We start from the raw sequence: 7,208 nt of genomic DNA on the forward strand, positions 1-7,208 counted from the left end.
TTGGCAAGGACCGTTTGCGCCTTTTGGCTCATGTATATGATTATGTCACGATCAATCACATGTTAGAGAACCCGGGTCGACATGACTAGTTATAAACCCAATTGGCATAGCCATACATGAATAGGAATACACAACCTTGCAATGCAAGTGTCGGTCATAAACGTGTGTAGACGAGTCGTAGCAAGCTATAATGACTCCATTACATAGCGTGACATTTCCCCGAAGGTACGAACACATCATCAAAGAAGGATACATGTCGGTCTATCAATGTGTCCGGAGAAGTAGCAAGCTACCAGGGCTTGGTCGAAGCACAAAGAGGCATTTTCCTCTAGAGCAGGATACCATAGGCACACAACTAGGTGTCGAATCCCACACATACCAATGCATTTCAAACATACACACAATATGCACGATATGTGTAGATACAACATGGCATCACAACATAACTATACAACACATTAGTTATTTAGAGGACTCCGAGGTGCCAACATAGTATAATGTTACAAGCAGGGGGTCACATGACCCAACATTAAGATCATAGAAACAACAAGCGGAAGTTACGTGTGTGGGTACAGACATCTACTAAAAATGGCTGCAATGGCCTGAAAATCTACAACGACCCTACGAGAGGTGCCATACCACTATGTGGGTTCCCAAGCTAATCCTTCGATGTCAACACCAACAGGAAAACATAAAGGGAGTAACGTCTATATCTGCAAAAATGTTAATAAGCAACAGTGAGTACGAAGGTACTCAACAAGTTTTACATCATAACTAACTAGTTATGTATCATGTATCAATGAACGAGATTGTGGGATTTACTGCAGAAATGCCAGCTTTGACTTTGGCTATTCTAGACTATGATAATGTATCATTCCTCTGTTGGCTCCCTACAAGAGAGTGCACATGAGTCCATCTAGCTAGTCACCACACAATACACCAGTATGGATCCTATCTCATCTTCCTACGAGAAGGCCATCCATAGCACTCACACTTTTATTGCACATTTCATTGTATTCATTAAAGTTATCTATGAACCATGCAAGTCTCGAAGTAGTTCATATACGAGGGCGCGGCTATTTGAATAGATATTTACCCTGCACGGGTGTATTTTGTAACACATGCTCCCGCCACTTATCGCCATGTGCACGTAAAACAAGCACCCTAGCAACCTTCAAATGGAAGCCCACCGAGGGAGTCAGCCACTGACGTTAACTTACAATGACTCACGTCCAAGGTAGTCGCCTATCTGAGTTGGAACCCATAATGGAAATCCGACCGAGGTTTCCAACATGGCCTCAAATGATGTGACCAGGGCCCCAAGACGGTCCCAATTGGGTCGTTCATCCACTTCGCAGGCCCGACCACAACCTATAAACTTTTCAAACAACTGCGACTCCTGGACCGAGAATAGAGAAGTTAATAGGCCGAGAGGGGTCGAGTTACTAGAACCGATGTGCGGCAGTAGCTAGTCTTGGAACACCAACACAAGATCTCAGGTCCTAAGTGCAACGTCAATGAGACAACCCACCATGTACTCCTACATGGCCTCTCATCGCTACCTTTACCAAAAAATGGTCACACATTTAACTCTCATCAGTAGGACATGTTAAATCCAACTCATCACCTAGATGGTCAGACTAACTCAACTCTAAGCATAACAAGCAAAACAGTTGAATCGTCTTGTCCTAATGTTGAATCGTCTTGTCCTAATGGCATAACATGGCTCAAGCATCTACCAGGTATGGTAGGTTGCTTGGTTTAGCTATTTGCTGTGACAATGACAGGTCATGCAGAGGAATGGGTTCATCTACCGTATCACAAGTAATAGTTGAATCATCTTTTCCTAATACATAGAAATGAGAGCAAGAGTGAGAGAGTGGGATTGTGTCAAAATTATCAGGGGGGTTGCTTGCCTAAAGACCGGAAGAACTCAATTGTTCTTCGAAGTCATCGATAACTACATCTCGCAAGTCTATCGACAAGATCACACAACATACAAATTAAGCACGACAAATGCTTCACAATGATGCATGTGTATGACATGTTAACATGTTGCTGGTTTGAGTTAAAAAATCTAGCCACAGTTAAATGAAGTCCATTTGATCAATATAAATCATATTCAAACTCCACATCGGGCATTTAATTTGCCACTTATTCGAATTGTCATATGCATCAACTTTAGGTTGTTCAAACATACATGAAAATGGCACCATCAAATTCCTTGTATTTTTCTGATAAATTTTCATATATAATTTATTTCATTTGGAGCTGAAGATTAATTTCTATGAATTTTCAAAGTTTAGAGCATTTTTTGGATTATTTTATATCAGAAATTACTAATTGCACGAACATTGTGTGAGGATGGCATTAGCGGGTCAAACCTGACAAGTTGGGGTCCACTATTAGCGCCGCCAAGGCTTGGTGTGTTGGTTGGCTCCCTCTCCACTGATATATATATGAGGAAGGGAGGAGGAGGGCCGGCCTAGAATTTCCCCTCGGGTGGGGCGGTGCCTAAGGAGGCGGCTTTTCACCCAAGTTAGGGTGGCACCACCACTATTGCTTGGCCCTCCACCATTCAGCCGCATGGGCCTAGGTGGGAGGGGCGCCCAGCCCACCAGGGGCTGGTGCACACCCCTACCAGCCCATGTCGTCCATCCTGGGCAAGTGGGTCCCTTCCGATGCACCCGCGAACCCTACCACAACTGCCGGTACACTACCGATGATGCGCGAACTTCATTCGCTGGCTAAAACGGAACTTACTTTTCATGAATCTTTACCTCTGGATAATTCTGAAGATCCTCGTCATTTCCGAGATCTCATCCAGGACTCTGAACAACCTTCGGTTACCAAGATATATAACTCAACCATACTATATCATCATTGAACGTTAAGCGTGCAGACCCTACATGTTCGAGAACTATGAATACATGATCGAGACACCTCTATGGTCAATAACCAATAGCGGGACCTGGATGCCCATATTGTTTCCTATGATTCAATCAATCTCGTATGTAGTTCCCTTTGTTCAGCAGTATGTTACTTTCCCGAGATTCGATAGTCGGTATCTCCATACCTAGATCAATCTCGTTACCGGCAAGTCTCTTTACTCATTACATAATACAAGATCCCCTCACTAACTCCTTAGTAACATTTCTTGCAAGCTTATTGTGATGTTATATTACTAAGTGGGCCTAGAGATACCTCTCCGTCATACGGACCGACAAATTCCAGTGACAAATTCCAGTCTCGATGCATGCCAACCCAACAAACATCCTTGGAGATACCTTTAGAGCATCTTTGTGATCACCCAGTTATGTTCTGACGTTTGATACACACAATGCAACACTCCAGTGTGAGGGAGTTGCATGGTCTCATGGTCTCAGGAACATATACTTGACATGCAGAAAGCAATAGCAATTAACTTAGTGATACGATCAAATGATATGCTTACGGTTGGGTCTTGTCCATCATATCATTCTCCTAATGATGTGATCCCGTTATGAAATGAAAACTTATGTCTGTCGATGAAAGGATCGACACCTATGGGGGCATCAACGGTCCCCTTTTGCTGGTTTGGCGGGGAGAGGGGTCGCGGCAAGAGCAGAACCAACAGTCAGGGTCCGACAAGGTTGTTTTTACCCAGGTTCGGGCCGAGTGGTGCGTAAAACCCTACTCCTGCATGTGTTTAGCTATTTTTCTTGTGTTACTGTAGATCTGTCCCTTTTACAGCCTTTCGATTGGTCAAAAATCCAAAAAGCCCTTACTACTGAGCCTTGGGCCTCCTTTTATAGGCGAAGGGGTCACAATAGTGGCTCAGTGGGTGAACGGTGGGTTCACGAGTGGAACAACGCCGACCGACAACCACAGTGTGACTGCGGTGCATTAAATGCTTCGACAGACTTCCCTGACCTCGTCAGGGGGGGGGGGTTAGAGACGTACCCACACATGGCAACTTCGGGGTGTTGCGCTGGCGTGTGGGCGGACGCGTGGTCCATGCATCGGCGGTGGCGTGTTCGTCGATGGAGGCGTTCACATGTCGCGAAGGCACCCTGGGCCCGCACCTCTCCTTGTTCCTCTCGATAGGGAGGTGGTGGCCTGCCAAGGCCTTGTCAATCTTCCCTGCAAGGATGACTTGTCGGGGCTTAGTCCTTCTTCCTTGGCGGGAGGGTCTCGCCGCGGTATTGTCTATCTCCCCGGCAGGGAGCTCCTGTCGGGGTCTCTCCTTCTTTCCCAGCAAGCGAGGGCTTGCCGGGGGCCTGCAATCTGTTCTTGGTTGCTTCTGTGTCTTGCTTTCGCCATAAGCGCCACCGACGCGCCTTGCCGCTGCAAAGGGGCTGCCGGCGTCCACGCACTAGTCCAGGGCACTGGAGACCCCAATCTTTAGTGCACCGACTGGAGCCCCCAGGCCTAGGACACACACTCATGCGATGCATTGTTTGGCTAGGACCAAAGTGGTGCGTGGACTCGCAGGCTCCGGGCTTACCAGAATCGAGCCGTTACAAGATTTCTTTCCCCACGTCGCGCATTGATCGCATGAAGTGGGAGGGTGCGCGGCGTGTGCATGATGGCCTCTTTATTCCCTGACAACGCCTCTGCCACGGGTAGGACATGCGCAACGGCGGTCGGGCAAGTGGCGATCGTGGCCTCAAAAGCCGCGGCTTGGATGGACCTGCCCCTGGATGCATTAGTGCATCGGGGCGGTTCCATGTTCTGCACGTGACTTGAGGGCTATTTGGCGAGAGGGGCGGTGGCTTCTGGAGCGAGGAGGGTGGCCTCCGAGATTTGCCCTACAAATTAGGGCGTTTCCGCGGAGGTTTTGCCCACCCATCTCACTCTCGAAACCTTCCACGCCTATCTCCTTGTCTTCTCTTGTTTCTTTAAGCCTTGCCGGTGGCACCCGCCCCTAACCATGGTTAGGAGACGGGGCTAGCCTCCGTCGGCCTCCAGGGCGGAAAGGGGACCCCGCTCGGATCATGCCACAGCTTCAAGGGCCGCAGCCAGCGGCAGCCCCGTCGGCCATGGCGGGAGAGGCTCCTGGGGCCGAGGACGTCGGGAAGGTGGCCGAGGGAGGCGGGGTGCTACTAGTGTGTATCCGCCTTCTCCTGGGCTTGTTCGGGTGGGAACTCACATTGAAAGGACCCCATTGGAGTTCCTTGTCCAATTGCAAGGATGCATCAGGACACGACTACAGCTCCCCCGCGCCTTTGCCAAGGCGATGGAGGAAGAGAAGCCCCCGATGCTATGGCTACGGGTACACGGTTGCGGCAATGGTGCTGTATCGGCGGCCGTAGAGTATCCAGGGCCCTGGCTCCTGTTCCTTAGCCGTGGGTGGAAGAGCTTTGCTCATGCCCACAATCTCTGGGATGGGCACGTTCTTCGCTTCAAGATGATGGCGGACAACCTACTATCCGTCAAGCTATATGGGAGCTCAGGTGCACGTCTGTGCTGCTGCGAAGAGAGGTCGAGCGGGACTGACAACCCTTCCTCGTCTGGGGGTGATGGGGAAGGGTCGGTCGGCAGCAACAACGGGGACGAGTCAGATCCTCGGCAGGTTAAGCCTGCATATGAGGATCTGACCTCGGACTGACTACCGGTCGCACCAACACCGTCAACCCGCGGCCCACCTTGTCCTGAGCCAAGACCTGTGCGCCGGAATAACCGACGCTGCCTCGTCTTCTCGGCATCTTACGGAGTTCGGCTCCGTCTTCCGTCCTGGCCCCGTTCTCCTCTGCGCAATGCTGGCCCAGGTGGAACCAACCTGGGTTGCGCAGAGGGCCGTGCCGCCTTTTTGTCTTCTTGAAATTCACGTCCTCCGCATAGGTCATTCCTCGTCAAAAGACAGAGTCTTTAGGTTAGGACAACAATGCTTTGTAAGTGGTATCAAATGTATCGAAACAAATGAATGAATAGATGCATCCTTTATTCGACTGTCGTTTTGTATGATTATTCCTTTGCACTTTCTGGATACTTGTCGGCTTGAGTTATGCTGTCGCGAGTACTTAGAGGAGCGGATCCACAGAAAACTCAACAGAGGAGGTCGTCACCGGCAAGACTCCTTGTCGCACTCAGTGCAACCATGTAAATCGTTGAGCGCGGCTTGAGGCGAAATAAGGTACTACGTAGCCGTCCAAAATGTTGAACGAGTTTGAAACGAGATGAGGGCGCTCTTTGGCCGCTCAAGTCATTGAACGGGCTCGAAACAAAGTCGGAGTGCACTGATCCTAGCAAGGTCCATCTACGCACGGGATTCTCATACAAAAGTCGATGTTTCAAAAGGATACAACTAAACTACCAAGAGTCTGGCAAGAATTTTGCCTCTGTACTTATATTGCGCGTCGCGGCATTCCTAGTCGTAGCGTCTGAAGGTGCTGCCGGGGAGGAATATCCGTACCCCCGGCAAGCTGATGTTGCCTCCAGCGGCCTCTTTGCCGACGAGGTTCCCACCGATGGCCTTTGGCCAGTCTGAAGGAAAGAGGCATGCTGGGCGTATCACTTTCTCATCTCTTTTGCAAGAGATTTGCTAGCGGAGCCCCCGAGCGCATCTTTCTGGTGTCATAGCGCTCCAAGGAGAAATACGAGCTGGAGGGCGCGTAAAGGGGCGGTTCAGGGCCTCAGACACAACCTCGGCGACCATGCAACACTGTGGATATGTGCGATGGTCGGAGTAAGCGTCGGGGGCCTCGCCGAAGCCCCCTGTCACGCCCTCGACAATAGCGCGAGCGTTCCAAGCAGGTGTGTCGGCCGGGCGATGCAGAGCTCGGGGCTTCCGCTCCTTCCACCCGCATTCGAATAGCACCTATGGAGGCGCTATGAGCTCTCGCGCGGGCAGAGCAGCCGATGCCTCCTCCCACTCATGGAAGATGATGCGGCGAACTGAGATCCGTGGAGCCATCGAGCGGCTCGTCGGATCGAAGCGGCGCTGATGCCGGCCTGCTTCTGACGACCCCCCTACCTGACGCGCCAAAGATGTCAGTGAAAGGATCGACACCTATAGGGCCCTCAACGGTCCCCTTTTGCTGGTTTGGCGGGGAGAGGGGTCGCGGCAAGAGCGGAACCAACAGTCAGGGCCCGACAATGTCGTTTTTACCCAGATTCGGGCCGTGTGGTGCATAAAACCCTACTCCTGCATGTGTTTAGTTATTCGTTTTGGGTTACTATAGATCTGTCCCTTTTATAGCCTTTCGATTGGTCAAAAAGCCAAAAAT

Source organism: Hordeum vulgare, chromosome 7H (genome assembly GCF_904849725.1).
Source record: "Hordeum vulgare subsp. vulgare chromosome 7H, MorexV3_pseudomolecules_assembly, whole genome shotgun sequence".
In the NCBI taxonomy this organism is placed as follows: domain Eukaryota; kingdom Viridiplantae; phylum Streptophyta; class Magnoliopsida; order Poales; family Poaceae; genus Hordeum; species Hordeum vulgare.